Here is a 22978-nt window from a genome sequence, read left to right as displayed (position 1 = left end):
GAGCGCCGAGTATGATGTATTTGCTTCAATTACAAAGAACCGCACTTTGAAGCTAAAAGTGGACATCTGAATCTTCACAGTGATGGAACCTAGGGCTGAAGTGCCCTGGTTATTAAACCCGCAGATCACCACCTCAGTCGGTTCAAGGTCATCTATTGTAAATCCAGCACGGGTGAGGCTTCGAATCGGCAAAATATTCACCGCGGAACCAGGATCAATGAGCACACGACGCAAATGAGCAGTGCCGATATTTCCTTCGATGTAAAGTGGACGATTGTGATTATCATCCTCCACCAACTTATCTTCCTCTGAAAAGGTGATTTCGTTGACTTCACTTGCATTGCAAAGAAGTCGATGTTTAGCCATAGTAACTTCGTAAACTTCTGGAGCTTCAAGCGCTTTGATGAGGGCCTGGCGTAGCTCTGGAATTAGTAGCAATGCGTCATAGACGCTCAACAATGCTGGGATGCGCTTTAGGTGTGCGACAACATTGTAATCAATTTTGTGAGACTCTCCCCCACTATTGGGTGGAATATCTTGTGCGTTTTCTTGAGCAGCTGCATCCTTTGTACGAGGAGCGTCTTCCTTGGCACCCTTTTTTGGCTGAGGCGTTTGGAGCTCTGGCAAGGCCTTTCCGCTTCGCAAATTCATGTTAACTTCTACTTCAGAACACTCTGGTGATACTTCATCCATAAGCATTTGGCGCTCACGAGGTGTAAGCCCATCATCCGCTTCAGAACTAGTCGTATCATTATATTTAAGGACCACAGTACACGTAGCCATATCAGGCCCACGATGTAATATAGTATACTCCTTTTTACCTTGTGGCTCACCATTTGGAGCTTTAGCTTGTTGCTCCCAATTATGAGGCATGAAATGTCCAAGCGTAGGCAACATTCGGCTTCGTCGGGGGAATGATTCATTTCCTTGCGCCTTAGGTACAAATCTAGGCGGCATACGACGACGACTTGGATCGTGCCACCTGTATGAGGGTACATCCATAGAATGCAAAATTCTACGTCCTGAATCACATTGATGTATGCGTCTTGGCGACAACTTGTGATGAGTAACGGTCTGCCAAGCATTGGGGTTCTGCTCAGCTGTTTCTTGAGAGAGCTCCAAACTTTTTAATCGGTGCTCAACCTGAGCAAGTGGTACCCAGCTATCATCATTTGCTTCAGCAGCGTTCGTCCTTGTGGTTATTATATTTACTGCATGAAAGTCCGGATTGACGGCATCAGGTGGGATTGCCAACCTCTTTTCATCGATGGCTCTTTGTAGCCACTCTTTGAAGGCGACACAATCTTCAATAACGTGCCCGACATACCGATGGTATGGGCAATACAAAGGATTGTCGACCATCTTAACTTGATCCGGTCGCTTAGGATCAGGCAGGGTGAGGTACTCGTGCTCCATAACTTGTTGGAAGAAAACCTTCACCACCTCTCGACGAAATATATATTGCTTCCGAAGGAGCTCTTGAATAGATGGTCGTGTCTTGGCGCCAGTATTATTTCGCATGCCCAATATAGGCACATTCCTTTGATGCTGTGAGGTTTCAACCCTTGCGGTGTTAGCTTCGGCTGGAGCCTTCTGTTTGCCGCCATTATTATTATTATTATTGCCCTTGAAGGTCGAGTTAAACCTCCTGACATTATCGGGAGTGCTAGCATTCTTGTAGAGTTCCATAATCTGAGGTGACTTTTCGAACTCCAATTTTGTCGCAGCCACTGCTGAGCTAAGAGCACTGAATGTTTTGGGCTCACGCCGTGAAACTTCCAGTGACCAGTGTTGTTGCATGCCATAGACACACATTTCAATTGCATCCTCGGGATCCATCTCACGTGCGAGGCGTACATAGCTGTTACGAAAACGGACTATGTAGTCATCAATTTTTTCGTCACGCCTCTGGCGAACTTGTGCTAACTCGATTATTGAAAAATCCTTCTTCATTGATACAAAGTGTGCCTTGAATAGCTCTTTCATGGTTTTCCAGTCAGGTATGGTGCCAACTGGCAAGCGACTATACCAATGAAAGGCTGCGCCCGTTAATGAGCTAGAAAATTGTCGTAACAAGAGAGAAGGGATACGAGCAGTATCGCCACACATTGCCTCAAAGTACGACAAATGTTCTCGTGCGTCTCCCGTTCCGTCAAATTGTCGAAACTTCGGTGGATTCCAGCCAGCTGGGAATTGCACCAAATCATGCCAAGCCTCGTAAGGCTTATCAAGCTCATAATCGGACGATTGCGGTGACTGATCAACATTCACTTGTCTCATCTTTTTATTTATTAGGTCCTCTATGATAGTATGAAAATTCTTCAATGTGTTCGGGGGAGGCGCAGCATTAGCTGTTGCACCCAGTGAGGTGAACTGTAATTGCGGCGGAGGCTTGGGTACCTCATTAGTCTTGGGCACATGACCCGCATCTTCCAGCTCTTCTATTTGTGGGTCAGCTGCGGCCTTCTGTGGAGTTCGAGGTACACCTTGCCCAGAACCTGTTAGGATCTCAACAAGTTGATCGAGTTTTAAGGACAAATTATTTATTTGTTGTTGCTGGTTACGCAGCTTCTCGTCAATCGACCCGTCATGAGCTCCTTGTGCACTTGTTCCCGGCCAAAGGTGCGGGGGCATTCCATATTGTGGATTTTCAGGAAGGGTTTTCTCTTTGTTCTTGGGGTTTGGCTGTTTAGCCTGACTTGTATCGTCCTTCCCATTGGGATCAACTAGATCATCTTGCTTTTGATTTTCGTCCGAGACCATATGAACCGGGACAGTGTTTTGACCTTCGTTTTCACTCTCCTCGTCTGATACTACAGAATGAGCAAGTTCAGAATAGCGAGGGGAGTTAGTGTGTTGTTCTAGAGAAATGCTGGAATCATCATCCAACTCTCCATCTTTGAAGGCTCCATCAACTGGACTCATAGTGCCTTCAATTTCTTGCATAGCGATTCCTTTCAATCGGGTTGAAGCACCCGGGCGCCGTGCTATCCGCTCTAAGGAGGCAGGATTTTGAGGGAGTTGTGATTGTAGGTCATTATAAGCACGTGGAGATAACCCACCCTCAGACTTAGAGCCACCAGAAGTAATCGGGCAGCATGGAGCCGATGACACACCCTCTTGTTCTTGATTACCAGGTCCCTTGGACCGGCGGCGTAATTTCGAAAGCGAACCATTAGAAAAGGTTGCTTTGGGGTTAGGTACGATCTCCTCATCCGAAGGATATGAGAAATCATGGGTAACTTGTGGAGGTACCCATATCAAATCATCTTCATGTTCAGCATGTGTGAACGTAGTGCCACACAAGGTCATCTGAATAGGAGAGGTAGAACCATGCTCCCTATCTTCAACTTGCATTCTTTTAGACTGCTCTCTTGATTGGTGAGCAGTCAACACCGCTTGCTCAATCTCCTTTATCAGAGACGATGGGTGCATATTTTCTTGTTGAATATCTTTATGGGAGTCTTCCATAGTGACATCATTTTGCGTTTTCTCCAAAGACCCTTTAGCGGAGGTTTGGAGCGAAGGGTTCTCTTCTTTGGCCACACTTGGCCTTTCATCCCCTTGTACTAGACGTGGTCTCGGCACGAGATTATCCACGAGATACTTGTATCTCTCATTTTGGAGTAGAGTAGGCGAAAGGCGAAGTGTAATCTTGTCGTAGAAGGGGTGAACTTGCCCTTCGGGGCGGACCCGAACATGCACGCTGCCAAGTACCAGATCTTGTAGCTCTTGGTACATGGCACGTCGATTCCTCCTGCGGTTTTCGCGTTTGCGTTGATTAGCGGTAGGAGGCCGCGGAGCTTTAGGTGGAATTGCCGGAGTCGGCAAGAGTGACGAGTTCACTTGAGGGCCTGATGAAGACGCCACCTGAGTAGGTGCGACCTTCAAGCGCGGCTCATCCTGCGGCACTTGCCTTGGTCGTGTGGGTGGTGCGCTCGCAACATGTTCATGTTGTTGCTCTTTCGCATGATATTGGTCCCTTCTGAAATCTCTTGGTTGCCATTCTTGGCGTGCCCACGAATTCCAGCGAGGAGGCAATGGAGCCTGTCTTGAATGATGAAACGGGCGTGGAGGGAGATCCCTACGTGGTGCTAGCGTCTTCCGCTCATCTTGGGGGCGATGGCTAGCGACATAGTACCTGCCACCAGCTTGTTGAGAAGACTCCGGAGCGTGACCATAACGACCAGGGCCTTGGTACTTAGACCTGCCACCAGTTCGCGTGAATGGCCTCGATTCTTGAGAGTTACGAACAGGAGAGATAGGCCTCCGATTACCCCCTGCATATGCAGTTGGCTGGCGACCCTGGAGCTGCCTTTCCAACTCCTTCATCTGAGCTTGCAGCTGCTGAAATTGCTGCTGGAGCTGATCGGTTGGTGGTACGTTTGCATGAGGCGCCGGTACTTCATTTGATAGTGCAGCAAATTTATTTTTTTCGGGGCTGGCATCAGCCGTGGTATGGTATGATGCAACCATCATAGGCGGGCGTAGAAGAATATTTTTAGTGCGAGCTGCAATTTCGCACTCAGGAAATTTGGCTACACGTTTTTATGTACGTGTCCAAAATTCATTCATAATAGCTTGCCTGACAAGCTTCTTTAATTCAGTTGGCCTATTGGCCTTTACAGATAGCACATAAGGCTCTCCCACAACGTCGAGGAACTCAGGGACTTGTTGCACTTGCTTAGGCGTTGTGCTCCTTACAACGCGTGCGCTTAATTCGGCATGAAGCTTCTTGACGTGGCTCCGCTTCCTTCGATAGTTGCGGAGAGTATTCTTCTTGTTCCTAGAGCGCGCATTGCACATTGACCAGGACAAGGAATAAGAGGCGTCATTAAGTGCCTCGAGGACTTTGGCCTCTGAGATTGGACAACTCGGCCCCCGTGCATTAGAGAGCGCTTCGGGCTTCCCTAGCAGTTCACGAGCGTCGGCAACGGCAGTTTGTCTTGCCTTCTTGGCTTTAGCAGCCGCATGCTCGCGTGCTTTCTTCGATTCTCCAGCTTGAACTGGTGCAAAATCTTGTGCGAGATGGTAGTACTTCTTCTCTCCGTGGGTGAAGACCGCCATGGGCGCGTGAGTGCCGAAATGAATCAGACACGGAGCAGGAGAGAACTTCATCGCTTCTTCGATGGTGATGGCAGGGAAGGACTCACCTGCGAGACGGAATCCTTCAATTAGTACACCGTGTAATAAAACTTGTACGGAGGAATATATGTTTTCTAATGCTTCACATGTATATATAAACACGGCGTGCTTCTCCTCTAGTTTTTTTTTCTTAAAACGGCTTTGGCTGTTTGGACCAGCAAGCCACGCTCAATTTCTTCCCTTTTTTAAAAAAAAACCAGACATATTGAGTGAACCAAGCACACAAACTAGGCACTGAATGCCCTTTCGTGTATACAAATATATGAGTCTGCATAAGCATGCAAGACGTTCTTTTAATGATGCGGCAAGATTGTTGTTCTTCCTTCGTGTATAAGCCGGGAGGCATGTCTTTGGAGTAAGCATCGTTCAATCATATACAGCGACCACGAACGAGCAATCTCTTTTTTTTTTGACGACCATTGAAGCGCTGCAAAGATGGGAGGAGAATCGGGTCCCACCGGGCGTGCCATTTTGTTTGGTCGAAAACCGGGCGAAGACATAGAAAAATAATGTAATGCAAGGGAGACACATGCGCACATATTCGAGAACCACATATTTCATTAATTCTTTCTTGAATATACAAAATACATGATCAACGAAAAAAATTGTCTTCTTCCGTCTTCAGCGTCATGCTTAAGGAGAGGTCTGACTTGTAGAGAAAATTGCGTAGTTCGCCGATTCCCGGGGCCTGTTGGGCGCGTCCGGTTAATTACATCCGCAAGACGAGCTTGCGGAAAACCTCCGATTAAGCTGCGCTTTATGGTCGTTAAATATATTGGTCGCCGTCATAGCCATATGTGATATACGGCATAATAATTATGGGTGGCTTTATGTCGCCGAAACTCGGTCGTGACATCGTCATCGCCACGTCGGAGTAATAAACGGAATATGTTAATAAAGGGGTTGACTTTCGCCTCGTCGGTGCCTAGTCATGTACGTCGGCCTTCATTAACACAGACACGTGTAAGTTGCCTTTGCCTCGTCGGTGCCCAGCAACGATCTTGTCCGATCCCGTCAATTGGAACGTGTAGATGGACTAGTGACCTCGCCTCGTCGGCACTTGGCCAGAGTTCCGTCTAGCCTTGTCGGTACTAGACGCAAATAGTAGAAATCCGCCAAAAAATCAATTAGCGGCAAAGTATTGCTTGAACGATGCTTTCTCATTACGAAATCGAATCGACAGCCTCCCGGCATCAATATTTCATAACAAAACGAGGTATTCTTATCTCGTATCTTGACTTTTCATTATTGCGACAAACGGGAATTTCCCGTCTTGCGTGTTGCGACGAGCGGGTTTTCCGTCTCGCGCGTCTTGTCTTCTATCATCACAAAGAGCGGACGTTCTTGTCTCGAGCACTGCAACGAGCGGAAATTTCCATCTCGTGCATCCTTTCTTTTAGCATCGCGACGAGCAGAAATTTCCGTCTCGCGCCCTGCAACGAGCGGGACGTTGCCGTCTCGTGCGTCTTGAACCCGTTTTTGTATATAGAGCTTGGCTTTGCCATCAGCAACTCGACAGACGACCTCGCGCGGCGAGGGTTCTGACGTCGTCAAGTTGCTGGCCTTCTCGTGATAGTATATCAAAAGAACGACTTTCATGGTGCACCCTTCGTTGTCGCCGTGGGAAGAATAGAGTAGGCCAAAGCGACCTCTCTGCCGCCATAGAAATAATAGAGTAGGCCAAAACGACCTCTCCGCCGTCATGGTAATAATAGAGTAAAAAAAGCTCGGAGTAGATGGATCTTATGGACGATTGCTCTTGTGAACTTGACGCATCAGATTAGATGCTCACCACGGAACGCGACGGTCGACATGATGAAGCTGCGGATGCTGTGATTAGCGCAGGCGTGCGTGCAGGGTGCAGCAGCGACGACGGGTTGACGATCTAGGCTTAGCGTGCAGCAGCGCAAGCAGCCGGGAGATTAGCGTATATTTTGACAGCGATACCTCTCGATGCCTCCTCTTTTTTTTTCATCTGTTGGCGTGAGCTGACTTATATAGGGGCAGGTAGCTTGACGTTTGCCCCACGCCCAAGCAAACACGTTTATCTTCATTGGATGGATATCGTAAGAGAAAAAAAAAGATTTATCTCTAACAAACTGCCCAAGAGTCACGGACGTCTAGCAAATCGTATTCAATCAGGGCAAGATCAGCTGACATATATACGTATATATACATACACGATCCAACTCTAACCAACCAGAGTCCCGGCTGATCTTGACCAGGCACATTAGCATACATGCATGTACACGTACGTGCATGATCTGGACTTGCTAAAAAAAAAATATCCATGCGCTTTGTGATGGAACTTCATTAATGAATTAAAGTTGCATGGCCCACGTATCATAAGTTCCACCCTATAAACATACATTTTGTATATTGCTTCACACATATTATTTGTATTTATTTTACTGCTGAAAATAATTATCAAACAGCGGCACAGTGGAAGCCTTGGAAATTGTACCTTGGACGCTGTTCTTTGATGGATCTACATGCGACCGGGGGGCAGGAATCGGTATAGTATTAATTTCCCCTCGGGGAAGGAAGTATGAGTTTTCCTTGCCGATTGTTGCCGCGTCAACAAATAATCAGGCTGAGTATCAAGCTTTGATAAAAGGATTAGAATTGCTGAGGGAGGTTCATGCTGATGTTGTCGAAGTCTTCGGGGATTCTATGCTGGTTATAAATCAATTGGCTGGAAGCTATGAATGCTGAAGTGAAGTTCTCATAACTTATTACGAGCGGAGTATGCAATTGTTGAAGGAATTCAAGGATTTCCGATTAGGGTATGTTCCTCGATTGCATAATGAAGAGACCAATCGGTTGGCTCAGCATGCCTCGGGATATCAGCCTATGATTGATGCAATATCGGCAATTGGTGCCGATGATTGGAGAAAAGAGATCGTTGATTATTTGAAAGATCCATCTAAGAGAGTTGAAAGGCGATTTCGATTTCAAGCCACCAAGTATGTGCTCCTCGAAGATGAATTGTACTACCGAACTATTGATGGGATTCTTCTCCGATGCTTGGGTGATGATGAAGCTAGAAGTTTGATGGGAGAAATCCATGAAGGGGTATGTGGAGCACATCAGTCGGCTTTCAAGATGAAGTGGATGATTAGGAGGAATGGATATTACTGGCCGACCATACTTGAGGATTGTTTTAAATATTTCAAGGGATGTCAAGGATGTCAAAATTTTGGCAATATTCAAAGAGCACCCGCATCGGCCATGAATCCTATTATCAAACCTTGGCCGTTCTGGGGATGGGCTATTGATTTGATCGGCCAAATTTATCCACCATCTAGCAAGGGACATAAGTTTATTCTAGTCGCCACCAATTATTTCACTAAATGGGTTGAAGCTATCCCTTTGAAGAAAGTCACATCGGCCAATATGATTGATTTGGTGAAGGAGCACATTATTTACCGATTTGGGATTCCTCAGACAATTACTACCGATCAGGGTACTATGTTCACATCGGGGGAATTTGATGAATTCGCAATCGGTATGGGAATTAAGGTGTTAAACTCTTCTCCTTATTATGCTCAAGCTAATGGGCAGGCCGAGGCGTCTAACAAAGGAATTATCAAGCTTATCAAGCGAAAGATTGAAGAAAATCCTAAGCGGTGGCACACATTGTTAAATGAAGCCTTATGGTCCTATCGAATGGCTTGTCATGGATCGACCAAGGTTTCGCCCTATCAATTGGTGTATGGGCATGATGCAGTATTGCCTTGGGAAATTAAGGCTGGGTCTAGGCGATTATCTTTTCAAGATCAGTTGACTGCCGATGATTATGCTACTTTGATGACAGATGAGTTGGATGATCTAGCAGGACATCGGTTAAGGGCTTTGATGAGTATAGAAGAGAATAAGAAAAGAATTGCTAGATGGTATGATAAGAAGGTAAGGGCTAAAGAGTTTGCCGATGGAGACTTGGTGTGGAAATTAATTTTACCAATCGGAACTAAAAGTTCAAAGTTTGGAAAGTGGTCTCCCAATTGGGAGGGTCCCTATCGGATAAGTTGATCGGCTCCTGGCAATGCCTACATTTTAGAAACTCTCGAAGGAGTTGAATTTCCTAGAGCATTGAATGGCAAATATTTAAAGAAGTACTACCCCAGCATATGGGTTGATGCATGAAAGTTTAAATGCCGACAACACTCCTATCGGCTGGATTGAAATGTGTTTGGGGCCGGACTTAATGTTTCAAAAGATGTCAATAACAGTCCTATCGACTAGACTAAACATCGAGAAAGCTGAAAAGTAGGAAGAGGCAGGTGTGTTGCCGATGAAGAGCTCACATGCTTAGCAGCGCTTGGATAGCCGATATAGCGTGTAGGCGGATCTGATTGGCTGCTTCTATCTCTTGGACGTCTTCATCGGCAGAGCCTTCTGTCGGCTTCAACTTCTTTTTCAACCGCAGTGCCTTACGTCCATGGGCATTCCGCTCTTGCTCGAGGAGCTTGATGGTCTCTGGCAGTTGACTTTCTTCATGTTGGGCTTGGGATAGGGCATCCTCCACTTGCTTGAGTTCTGCCAGTAGGGCTTCTCGTTTTGCCGATAGGTCAGAGATCCTCTGCTTCAGTGCATCTCCTGAAGATTTCAAGATGCCGATGTTCTTGTGTTTCTCATTGGCCAAAAGCTTCTCTTTCATCATCTCCTCAGAAAGCCGGGTCTGAGCGGCTCTATCGGCAAGGCGTCGGGCGGCCCTCTGGTACTACAGCTGACGACTTTCCAGATGTGCGGCCTGGAAGAGAACTTCTTCAGTATCGGCGGGAATCTGGCCTCTGAGGGTCTTGAACAGAACCTTGACCGGATCAGAGTCATCGACCAGTTGAGCCGTGTCTTGATGGAGGAGTGCCGACAGTTCTTCTAGCTTGGCCCTGATCTCTACCGATACAATCCCAACTACCCGGGAGGAGCTTGCTTCCTCACCTTCGTCTTCGGAGATATCAATGGCAAAGGAGAATAGACTGTCTGGAGAATCCTGCTCCTGAAAAGGAAAACAAAGTGAGTTATTTTATGATCAGAGCATCGGCAAATAGTATTGATGCAGATTGGATGGCTTACTTGCTTCAAGGCTATCTCTCGCCTCTGACTGGAAGATGCCGATGGAGCCGTGGGTTGATTGGCCAGAGTTGCTGATGGAACTACGTCAGCTGAAAATTAACAGAAGGGATTATAAAACCGAAAAGGAATAAGTTCATTGGCAGTAATGTTATAAAAATGCGTTACCTTGAGGAGGGACGATGCTTGTCTGGATTGAACAAACTACCGATGATATGATCGAACCTGCCGGGTCGGTAGTTTGCTCGCCTACATCGGCTGATATGTCTTCTGGCTAGGGTGCTTCTAATTGAGGTTCTTCCTACTGAGGTTCTTCCGTTTGCGGTGCTTCTTATGGTTGAGGGGGAAATGGTGCTTGCTGAGTCTCTGTTTCTGGGGGAGAAGGAGAAGATTCCACCGGAATAGGAGATACCGGAGGAGGAGGTGGAGTTGCCACTTTCTGGCGTTTTGTGTGTGCCTTGGTACTCTTGGCACTTTTTCTCTTCTGCTAGCTAGACTGGGGGGCATCGGCACTTGTGCTTTTGGTTCTTGTCGATGCGCTGGTTTGCTGTTACAGAAAGGAGAATTTGTGAGCATCAATGTGGCCGATGTAAAAGTAAGATTGGTATAAATGAAGGGGTTTAACAGTTACCTTAAAAGCCTATGCTAGGGTGGAAGCGGCTACCGATGGTGATGTCTGAGTTCTCCTGGTGGTGATTTTCTTGAGGCGTATGCCTCGGTGCACGATGGCTGCCAGGGTAGGGGCGTTGTGGCCGATTGAAAAAATTGGACCTGATGCAAACAGATCGATCGGCTTGCCACTCCTACTGACCGATGGAGGGATGTTGTCAACCTATAGGTCACACAAAGAGTAAGTTACCGATGGAAATAGAAATGAAGAAATTAAAACATCAGTTCAAAAATACTTACAGTGCCATCGGGAACTTCGTACTCGGGATCGATTATGCCGCGATATGTGAGAGCCGATTTGCAAAACAGGTGTTCCTTCCATTCTGCCCACCATTGCTTGTATGCCTGAGTGATGAAAGCAGCTGGAACCCACTCTGACAGGTCTATGTCTGTGTCGGCACCTGATGGCAGTTGGGCTACTCGAATCCATTCAAGAAGACTAGTGATGGCTTCTCTGGGTTTTATCACATCGGCATAACAGAGTGCAATCGGCAGCTGGCCGAAGGCTAATTGACGAGCTAATGCCGATGGGTTGTAAAACTCGTAGGTCTGGATGGTGTTTTTCCCACTACCAAAGAAATTCACTGGTATGGCTCTGGGAGTGATCAGTGCCATCTTCACTTCATGGTCCGTGTCAAGGGCATCATTGAACGGGTTGAAGACCAGAGGAAACATACTGTCTGGATCGTCATAAGCTAACCATGCTCGCTCATCTCTGGTTAAGCCTTCATACAAGGTCTGGAAAAATCGGCTAACCTGGTCTACATTACCCCCTGAACCAGGGAGAACTATGACAGCTTCACCAAAATTTAGGGGAGGGCGTGTAGCCGATTCTTCTTCTTCCAGTTGATGGTTCTCGGCTATGTCCCTTGGAAAACGCTGTGAGAAAAGGTCAAATTCAAGGCGCTTGTGCAGATGGAGGTTGAGCCACATGTTGATGAACCACCAGGGACCTCCTAAGTTGCCGATAGACTGGCCGAGTAAGAGTTTCCTAGTCACTTGGTGAAGGAGGTGGTAGGCTGCACCGAGCAGGTATCGGCCGAGAGGAAATCGGCCACCATTAGCCAGATTTTCTGCTGCTGCTAAGTAGACGGAGGTTGGTCCTGCCGATCGGCCGCAAAACACGAACTTATCTAACCACATGTTCAAGAAACAGGTCTGCTCTTTTATGTTGACAGGGCTTGTTCGGCTGTATTTTTGGATGTACCCTGACCAACCGCCGATAGCACGAGTTTCTACCTTGGACATGGGTTTGGTATCGAAGAAATGGGTGCTATCGGCAGAAGATACATCTAGGCCTGTAAGCATAGCCACATCGGCAAGTGTAGGAGAAGCAGGGCCGTGGCCGAAGACAAAAGCATTGAGCGTGTCTGACCAGAAATATGATGTAGCTATCAGCAGTGACTCATTCCTATGCATGTCGGCAATGGACAACCTAATGCATTGGTCTAACTTTCTCTCACCCCACTGGACTTCATTTGAGTTGCTGACCCTCAAAAACCAATCTGTCCATCCTACAGTAGGGCTGGGCCAAGAACGGAAACTATCCTTCCACAGATCCAAAGAAAAGTTCTCGGCCCTAAAAGGAATCCTGTTTGTTTCTCCATTGATAAGATCGGTTGGATCTGTATCCCCTAACGGGCCAAGGCATTGGAGATGAGGTTGATCGGTGGGAATGACAATTTTGTTGGCCAAATCCTAATGATTTTGAAGGTAAAAAAAGGGGGGGAACAAAGAAAAAGAAACATATTCAGTAAGAAGGATTGCGGATGAACAGGGGTGTGAGAAAAGGTACAGGAGATAGAATGAAGGGCTGACCTCAGGAATGATGAAGTTGACGGCCATCTTGCCACGGGGAGGATGATCGAGGGCTTCGGAGTTGGTGAAGAAGGGACTTCGTCGAAGATCTCAGGGATCTTGAATAGCGCCGCCGCTTGGAAAGTAAAATTGGGGTTGTGGAATGATGTGATGGAGAAGGAGTACCCGAGAAGGAGCTATTTATAGGACAAAGCGGGCAAGGGTAAAATGGACTTATCTCTTCGCCGTATCCGTGAAATCCGAGGGTACTCAGGTAGATTTGGTAACTGTTCACACGGTAATTAAGGGACTGTGCAGGTGATTGGACAGGAAGCGGTTGTTATCCAGAGATATTTTACTGTGCGGGATCTCCTGGTCGGTCCATAGGCAGTGCCTTGTAATGGTCATATTGCCGATGGGCAAATAAAGTGGAGATAGCCGTTTGGGAAGATAAGGTATGGGCGTCCTGGTCAGTCCATCGGCAAGTCCGTGTAACGATAGTGTTGCCGATACACGACTAAAATGGAAATATCCGTTTGGGAAGCTGAGGATTTTGAGGAATCTGCGGAAGAATCAAATTAGAATTGCTCAGATTAAGGCTATCGGTTACCAGATTGGGAGCATTAATTGCGGAAAGGCATCATTACTGCAGAGAATTTTAGAGCATTAAAGATTTTATACTCCGAAATTGGGGGGCATGTGTTGACACCGTTTTTGGGCACGTGTCCATGATTGGTAAAGTGTAGGTTGGCAAGATAAGACGGCAATGTTTTGTCTACAGAATGAGTTGCCGATAAGGAAGAATTGCCGATGAGGATGGTTGCCGATGAAGGAGTTACTAAACGTGACTAAGTCCATAGGTGTTGATGTTTCTATGCAGATGGCTACGACGAGGGAATCTGCCGATGATACGGAAGGGGAGTTTGGAAGTTGGCGATCGGCTAGTGGGGATGTTCTGGTTTGTTACGTGAGGATAGTTTTACGTTTTCCTTAGTTATTTAGATCGTTTTGTATACGGATTCTATTTAAATTTGGAATTCGAATTCTAGTCGTGTCTGGTTGTAGCTCTTTGAGCAGGGTATAAATATAGACCCTAGGGCCTTGTAATCTATCTATCAATCAATCAAACACATGTTTTTACTCATATTCCAAGCATCTACTTTTTCGACGACTTCGTCATACTTTTTCCTTTTCACTACGAGTTCTTAGGAATTCGTCGACTTAAGCTCGGCGTGTTCTCAAGTTCCGCATGAATACCTCTTGGCCGTGACATCCGGGCGCATCGCTGTTGTCGGGACCAAAGTATTCGAGTTACCACCTTTGCCGATAGTACGGTCAAATCGGCTGGCACGCCTTAACGTTTAAATCGGGTATTAGCCCTTTGTGTTTGCAGATCAGTTTTTGCACCAACACCCCCTCTCTAGCCGGGACAGGTCAACCAGAGGGTAGTGGGCACGTACCATGCTGAGGACGTGCGCTCCGGCGAACTCTCTGGTGTCCTTGACGAACTGCTGCAGCCAACCCCACGCTTGCTGCGCCTTCTCGACCGGGGTCAGCCTCAGTGCGCGGGGCTGGTCTTCGGGGAGCTCGGGGCTGATCAAGTCGAGCACCGGGGCTACTCCTTTCTAGATCTTGATACAATTGGTCTTTCAGGAGTCCCGGTCCTTGACCAGCTTGTCGAGGTGCTTCTTGGTGTTAACTTTAAGCACTATGATAAAATTTCCAAAGAGAACCAAGCCAGAAGTCAGTACAAACACAACAAGAGGAACATCACGTAGTCAACAATGGGCGAAACGGCTCTTACTAGCCAATTCTCGACTCTTGTTCTTCAGCTCCTCGCCAGCCTGGCGCCCGGCCTCCAGTACGCCGGTACGCTCCTAATCGAGTCGCTCCCTTTCTTCTCAGAGGCGCAAAATCTCCTCATCTAGATCTGCAGAAATAGTCGTTGGTCAACAAAACCAATTGCGCAGTTAAACTACAGCTGCTCAGAACGCATGACTTACCATTCTTCTCCCGATCCTTGTCGGCTAATCGCCGATTAAGATCCAGCAGGTGCTCTTCCTGAGCTGCCTTCTCGGTCGCCTTCTCCTCGGCCTTCGACCGAAGGCGGTCTACTTCCGCGGTCAGGGCCTTATTCTCAGCCACGATCCCTTCAATTTGGTCGAAGCACCTCTTTCGGTACTTCGCGGTTTTCATTGTGCCCTACAGGAATTACACGTATTGTGAAGCAAACAAACAACAATACATACACATTTTGGCAAAACACAAGAATACTTACCTTGACTTCTTCGACGAGCCGTTTGGCAGCGCGCTCTACTCTGACCACCTCCTCGGTCTCGGCGAGCTCTTCGTGACCGATGAAGTGGTCCCCGCGTTGGCGCCACACGAAAACGTGTTGGCGACCATCCTGGGGGCGCCCCTGGATCTCCTCCACCTCGTCGTCGGAGGTCACCTGGGCCTCCTCGCCCTCTGCGCTACCCCCAGCCGTGGTAACAGGTATCACAGGACCCTTACCCCGACCACGGGAGCCCTTTGGCAAAGAAGTCTCCGCCCGAGGTGAAGTTGGGGCCCTAATTTCTTCAGCGGGCGGGGGAGTCGGGGCTCTATCTCCCTCCTCTTCGACACTACTCGGGGGAGGCATCCCTGCAGCCTCATCGCCCCTTGTCGGTGTGCTCGCCCCAGTCCTCGCCTGAGTTGGGCCCTCCTCGGCAGTCTCCGCCGCAGTCACAGCCGTGGGTTGCTCATCGGTTGGCCCCTGGGTGGTCTGCTCGGTGGCGTTTTCAACGACAACCGCCGGCTCGGCCGTTCTCTATCCGGCGACGTTGCCCGGATCAACATCTGACGCTGCACTAGCAAAAGAACATACCATGCTGACGTCACAAACTCGCAACAAAACAAAAAAACAACAAGACGGAAGGAAGTGTAGAAGCCAAGTTGTGGAACTCACAGGTCGGAGCTCCTATGCGTCGCTGCGAAGAACCTACCCCTGCTCCTACCAGTCGCCGCTGCCGCCTCTACCCCTCCAAGTCAGGTCGGCTCGGTGTGCGGGGCAGGAGGATCACTGGTCACCCGACCAGCATCGATCGGCGCGACGTCAGGCCGACTGCGTGGCCTTCAGACTAGAGACGGAGCAGCTTCGTCCTCTTCTTCCTCGTCGTCGGCGATCCTCACGAGCCGGCGACGCTTTGGGGCCTGGCTAGTCTCCGTCGGCTATGCCTCCATTCCGGACGGCTCCACGGCCATCGGCCTCTTCCCCGCTACCCTATCTTCAGTGGTCGGCACAGGGCGATTTTGTTCTTCCTCACTGCTGGTGTATTGAGGACACCGAGCAGCATCCCCCTCCGGCGGGTCTATCCCTACGGGATTCTCCATCCCAGGTGCTAGTGACACATACACCACGCACCGGTCCACGTCTCCTATCTACAATAAAGTAAACGGCAAGTCATCAATAAAGAGACTACAGTGTTCGCGTAACAATACAAATCGAAAAGGTACTTGTTTACCTTAGGAGCTGGTCGTCCCAGCTTGAAGGCATGCATCCGATCGTCACTGCGAACGAAGTTATCATCCGACAAGTTGAATAACTCATTCATCAGCTGTTGGACTTCTGCCTTCTCCAGACCATCCGGGCACATCCTAGTCGGGTCTTGGCTCCCCACGTACTCGTACGCCGAGTGTATCCTCCTCTGGCAAGGCATCACCCGACGCACAAGGAAGTTCCCGACCACTCCTGGCCCGTCTAAGCGGGACCAGTCGATCAGGCTCATCAGATCTGCCACTTGCCCAGTGAATTCCGGACGGTCTATCCAGCTGACTCTCTTCTCGGGGATGTAGCCCACGTCGCAGAACGTGGCGCTGCCCGGCTCTTCCCTGATGTAGAACCACTTCTTGTACCATTCGGTGAGGGAAGTGTTCCATGGGCAGATTGAGGTATACTCCACCTGCAATCTTGGAGCCTCCAACTGCTCCTTTCTTCCTCAGATAGAAAAGATAGCGGAAGAGATCAAAGTGTGGCCCTATTCCAACATAGGCCTCGCACAGATGGATGAATGTGGAGATAAGAAGAATAGAGTTCGGGTGCAAATTATAAATCCCGATCTCATAGTAGAGGAGAAGACCTTGGAGAAAAGGATGAACGGGAATCCCAAAACCCCTTTTAAAGAAATCCTCGAAGACTACAATCTCACTGGTGCAGGGGTCGGGGTAGCTCTCCCCCTCTGGTGCCCTCCATCCTCCGAGTTCCTGATTGTGTAGGAGCCCCTTTTCGACGAGGTCGTTGAGGGACCTTGTGTTGCTCTGGGACTTCTTCCATTCCTTGGCCATCATCTCGGCCCTCTTCTTGGCATCACTCTTCGCCATTTCAAATCTCAAAAAGTCTCGAGCTTGGTTTTGAGGTTTGAAGGTGCTGAGAAAGATGGAGGCTTGGCAATAGTATGCAACTGTCGCGTAAAAAACAAGGATACGGCCTTGAGCTTTTATAAACAACAGCCTCGCCTCTACCACTTCCCGCATTCTGGGGAAGTGGGCGGATCCTGCGGCGGCCGTGGCGTTTTGGTTTTCAATAGTTACCGCTAGTTAATATCGTGGATTTTCTGCATAATTGGTGGTTTCCTTTTCTCGAACCGCGCAAAGAGTGGCTGCACAGTTACCAGGTGCACCTTTTTACGCAATAGCCTGACAGTGTGCCGGGATGCTCTGTCACATCGCGCATTAATGCGGTGATATGCTTTTTTCAAAAACAAGTGGGTCTGTTGGAGGAACGAGCATGACATACTCGGGAACTGGTCGACCAGTCTGTTCTTTCGACAATTCGGTTGACTGTACCGACCACCGAGCATGACATGCTCGGGGACTGGTCGACCAGTCTGTTCTTTCGACAATTCGGTTGACTGTACCGACCACCGAGCATGACATGCTTGGGGATTGGTCGACCAGTCTGTTCTTTCGACAATTCGATTGACTACACCGATCACCGAGCATGACATGCTCGGGGACTGATCGATTAGTGTGCTAAATTTGATATTTCGATTGATTGTACCGACCACTGTGTGTGGTACGCTCGGGGACTGTACCGAGCACTTTTAGGTTCCCAATCATGCTCGGGGACTGGTCAATCATGCTCTATGGCATGCCCGGGGACTGTGCTGACTACCAATCGTGCTCGGAGACTCATCAATCACCCCCTGTGCTGTGTTCGGGTCTTGCTTCGATTACTCTCCAACCATAGCTTGGGGATTGGATGGGATAATTTTAATTTTTTAGACCTTGCTACAAGGCTCATACTTTGCCTTCCAGCAAGCTCGGGGACTACATTGATACGATGCATCTAGCGACGCATGTTAAGTGCTAGAAATTTTAATATGGTTTTGCTTCTTAGACCCCGGCACCACGTGCCTACGTCACCTGCTACCAGACTCGGGGACTAAGTGGGCACACTTCACCTTGCGGTGAATATGCTTGCTTTTTGAAAGTCTATATTTTTTAGAAAAGTAAAGTGGGCACACTTCACCAGGAAAGAAATCTTTTTTCTCAAGAGCACCATGCATTCTTCGAAGAACTGGCTTCTTCGATGTTGATGTTGGTCAACTGGTTTTCAAGTTGGTCGAAATACCGTTGCAACTGCTTGGGCGACTTTCCTGCTTATTGAAGACGTCAAGTTTCACTGATCGAAGAAGCTCAAGATGGCGTGTTACATCACAATACATGGTGCTCGGGGACTAGCTGTGGGGGTATAAACCCCTATACCCTTACGGCTAGACATGGGCCAGGAGGCTTGGCCCATCACGAGACAGTTTGAGGCTTGATCCAACTGCTCGGAGTTTCACGCAAGGAAACAAGATGTGGAGATCAAGCAGAATTCTAGTCGGTTAGAATAGGAATTGATATCGTACTATCTATGGCAATTGTAACCGACTAGGATTAGTTTCCAGATCTGTAACCCTGCCCTCTGGACTATAAAAGGAGAGGCAAGGGACCCCCTAGGACAGATTATTCTAACACAATCCAATATAATAAGACGCAGGACGTAGGTATTACGCCCACACGGCGGCCGAACCTGGATAAAAACCTTGTCTATGTCTTGCGTCACCATCAAGTTCGTAGCTTGCGCACCGTCTACCGATAAACTACTACCGTGGGTATACCCCAAGGTAGACTGCCGACTAGCTTTCGTCGACACAACCTCACAGGGATCACAACGTGCTGACCGAGGCGCAGCGAAACCCCAAGCAACGTGGCCGCGTTTGGGGAGTATCCTCGAGGCAGAGCTGGAAGAATGTAGAATCATGGCCGTCCAGCGCTGCCTCTTACCACACTAGGTAGGGATACAAGGAGGAGATATTCCAGAAAGGCAAAGAAGAGGCCATGAGGGAAATAGTCATGGGGACGATACAAGATGCTTTCACCAGCACTGACCCAAAGATGGTAGAGTTAAGGGTGCAGATGTTCTGACAGGCAGGTGTGCTACCACAACAGAGAGAAGTCGTCGTACAAGGACAAATGGTGATGCATACCTCATTACTCCAAAAGAACCCGGTTGATGAGATCGTGGTGCAAACACTTGGTACGTACAGGTGCCCTGGGGTAGGTCGGGGAGGAAGAAGGATGTGGCACAGGGAACGGTACAACCGCATAACCCTAAAGCCATGTACTATGGCAAGCCCATCCCGCCCGACTATGCCTTGGTGGATGTGGCATGGACACACAATGACTATGAGGAGGATGAACTTGACTTTTCTACTAAAGATGGAGTTAGATTCATCGGTGGAACTATAGGCTCACGTGTGCTTTGGAACAAGGCAGACATTTTGTTAGAAATGCCGACACCAGCATCTCAACCCTTGCGACCATCATCGTCTCCCCCAGGTGGCCCAAGTGATGATGACGATGATGACAATGGTGGCGAGGGTAACAACAATGTTGGTGGACCAGACAGTAGTCCTAGACGTACCCCATGTCCCATCCCTAGCAACCCATCACAAGGTGGTTCAGGGGGTGCACAGGGTAACGACACATCACCTCCAAGCCAAGGCAAATGACAATGTCCACCTGTGCCAAAGAAGGTTGTAGAAGAAGAGGGGGACAAACCTGCCGACCTAACAGAGATGGAATGGGCAGTGTACAAAATAGCACAAGATTATCAGTACACAACAACATTCGAAAGGTATATGCACTAATGGCAACTAAATCTAGCTAATAGATTATGTGTCGTTCAATGATGCTAACAGACTTTTGCACTTCTTGTCTCGATTATAGGGAGTGAACCCCGCCGTCAATTTGGCCCCTTTCTCTAGATTGCCCGAATAACTTTGAGAATGGCAAGTTCATGTTGTCGTTGGGCTAGCTCGTTCAGGAGGAGCCATGGGCGGTTCGGAGGTTCCATCTCTGGTATATGCAAGCGGCAAAATTAGGCATTAAGGAGTTCATTGTGAGGGTCCCAAAGGAGTACTTCCCCTTGGACGAGGATGCTTATTGCCCTGTTGTCTTTCATGACATGTGTAAGCTACTGCGATGCAAGGATCTCGATGTCGCCCAAGTCACTCTTTTTGCCCTATAAGTTATTACAACTCTACATTGCTGTAGGTATGCAAATTCATTACGATCAAGCTAAAAAGCCTATACAGCAACTTGTGTTTGCAGGATGCAATCATATGTGTGCAAGGAACTAGATAAAGATATTATCTACCTATCTCCTATGCATATTTCCCAAAGGGCCATCATTGGCTTTGATATACCAGACATGGATCCTAGGCTGGTGAAGCTGAAGGGGATGGAGCGAGTGCTAGCTTGGAACTTGATGCAAGGAGAGATCAAATTTAGAAAGGGACAATACGTCTTACAAGCCATGAAGAAGATCAGGGGAAATGGGTGCATTCTTGCCGCCCACCAGTTTGCGTAAGTCAAAATGATACTTACAATAGCTACTAGGTTTGTCACTTTTTATATTTGAAGATTTGAGATCAATATTATTTCAATGGTACAGCTTGGGCATCATGGGCCACTGGATTGTATTTATGATCTATCCTCAGGATGGAAAGGCTATCGTATTTGACTCCTTGCGAGACTCGAACAAAGAAGGATACAAGCATTACGAAAGTATCCTGCGATAGTAAGTGACAACACACCTCAAGCACTCAAAGTACGTATGAAATATGTTGTTGACACTAGTAGTTTTCATACAGTGCTTACCGAAAGTACGTGGAAGACCCTAGCTGCTATGATCGGAGGTCTGAGAAAGACAAGCAAAAGTATGGCCACAAACTGGTGGTGAGGCGAGACTTCCCGGTACTTACTCTGCCTGCCTCTAGTTCTACTACTAGTGATGGTTGTATTGTAGGGATACTACTACCAGTCATAATTCTCATGTGTTACCTTCATCATGCGTGTAGTGCGCTAAGCAACCTAAAGGCTCAGTTCTGTGTGGGTACTATCCTTGTGAGTACCTCAGGGTTTGCGGGAAATTCAACAATAGCTGGCGGCAGCTGCAGAAATCCCAAGGTTGGTGGGAAAATGAAACGATTGATCAAAGGACCATCGCACAAACAGTAGCTGACATTTGTAAGTTTGTCACGGATCAATGTTGTCATGTTGACGGACAGTTCTTCTATACCGGGAGCGAGCTAGTGAGAGAAGAGAAGTTCGAGAAGCTACACAACTAGAGAACCAGCGGTTTAGATATGAACGACTATAGGTTGTCGGATATTTTTGAGTGAACATTATTTTAGATGTGCTTTTTATGAACATTATGTACGTTGATGTAATATGAACATAGTTTGTGACATGCATGGACCGTGGAATGATAAAGATGACATATATGGATGTAATATGTGCTTATCCTTATGTCTTTTGCTTTGTATGTGTTTCAATCTAGCAAATTTCAGATTCAATGTGGTCATCCTTTATACATATGTATTTTTCTTTGTATATGTTTCAACCTAACAAATTTTGGATTCAAATTTGAAAATAAACTGAAATGAGGTTTTTTTAATCTGGATACACTTAAAGGAGGCGGTCAAGTTACAAAAACCGCCTCTGTTAATACATTAACAAAGACGGGCAGTTTAAAAACTGTCTCGGTTAACATATTAACGGAAGCGGTTGCTTTAAAACAGTCGTCTCCGTTAATGTTATTAAGCAAAGCGGTTACATAACAGCGGCCACCTCGGTTAACATATTAACCGTGGCGGTTGGGCAACCGCCACGGTTAAGGCAACAATTAACCGTGGCCTTAGATCTGTGGCGGTTGCCTTGCCTGCCATGGTTAACCTATTTTGCCCGCCACGGTTAAATATTTCTGTAGTAGTGAATGGGACTAAATTCAAGAACACTCAAGTTAAGGAGTTCCTTGATGAAGAGGGCATCAAGCATGAGTTCTCAAGTCCATACACCCCTCAACAAAATGGTGTAGTATAGAGGAAGAACAGGACACTCAATGATATGGCAAGGAGAATGCTAGATGAGTACAAGACTTCAGATATGTTTTGGTGTGATGTCGTCAACACCACTTGTCATGCCATTAATCGCCTCTACCTACACAAGAAGATGAAGAAAACTTCATATGATGTTCTAACTAGTAACAAACCAAAGGTGTCTTACTTTAGAGAGTTTGGGTGTAAGTGTTTCATACTTCACAAGAAACCCAAAACATCTAAGTTTCCACCTAAAGTTGATGAAGGTTTTCTTCTTGGTTATGGATCAAATGAGCATGCCTATCGTGTTTTCAACAAAACCTCTAGGAGAGTTGAAATAGCGATAGACGTAACATTTGATGAATCCAATGGCTCTCAAGTAGAGCAAGTTGATTCAAGTGTAGTAGGAAAGGAGGATCCACCTTGTGATGCAATCAAACAATTGGCTATTGGTGATATTAGGCCACAAGAAGATGAAGTCAGTGATGTGGTGGTTTCCCAAGCTGCTAGTGAACAAGTTTCTGCTGATGTACCTGATATTGAGGGGAGCAAAACCCTGCTGTAGCACAGCAGAGCAGTTGTGCCACACCTAAGAGTGGTAATGCCACACCCGCTCCAACAATAGCAGCAAGTCCAACTCAATTCAAGGACAAAATCTACAACCCATATTTGAAGAAGAAGAAATTGAAGATCTAGAAAGTGACCAAGAGGCCATCGAGCATTCAAGACTCAAGCAAACCATTCAACGAGATCATCTCGCCGACAACATCCTTGGGAGTCTTCGAAAGGGGGTATTAACTCATTCCCATTTAGCAAATTTTTGTCAATATTACTCTTTTGTTTCTCCAATGGAACCAGTCAAGGTTGAAAAGGCTCTTGAAGATGAG

The sequence above is a fragment of the Sorghum bicolor genome, chromosome 10 (genome assembly GCF_000003195.3).
Source record: "Sorghum bicolor cultivar BTx623 chromosome 10, Sorghum_bicolor_NCBIv3, whole genome shotgun sequence".
In the NCBI taxonomy this organism is placed as follows: domain Eukaryota; kingdom Viridiplantae; phylum Streptophyta; class Magnoliopsida; order Poales; family Poaceae; genus Sorghum; species Sorghum bicolor.
The sequence above is the reverse complement of the archived record's forward strand: the minus strand, read 5'-3'. Positions refer to the sequence as shown.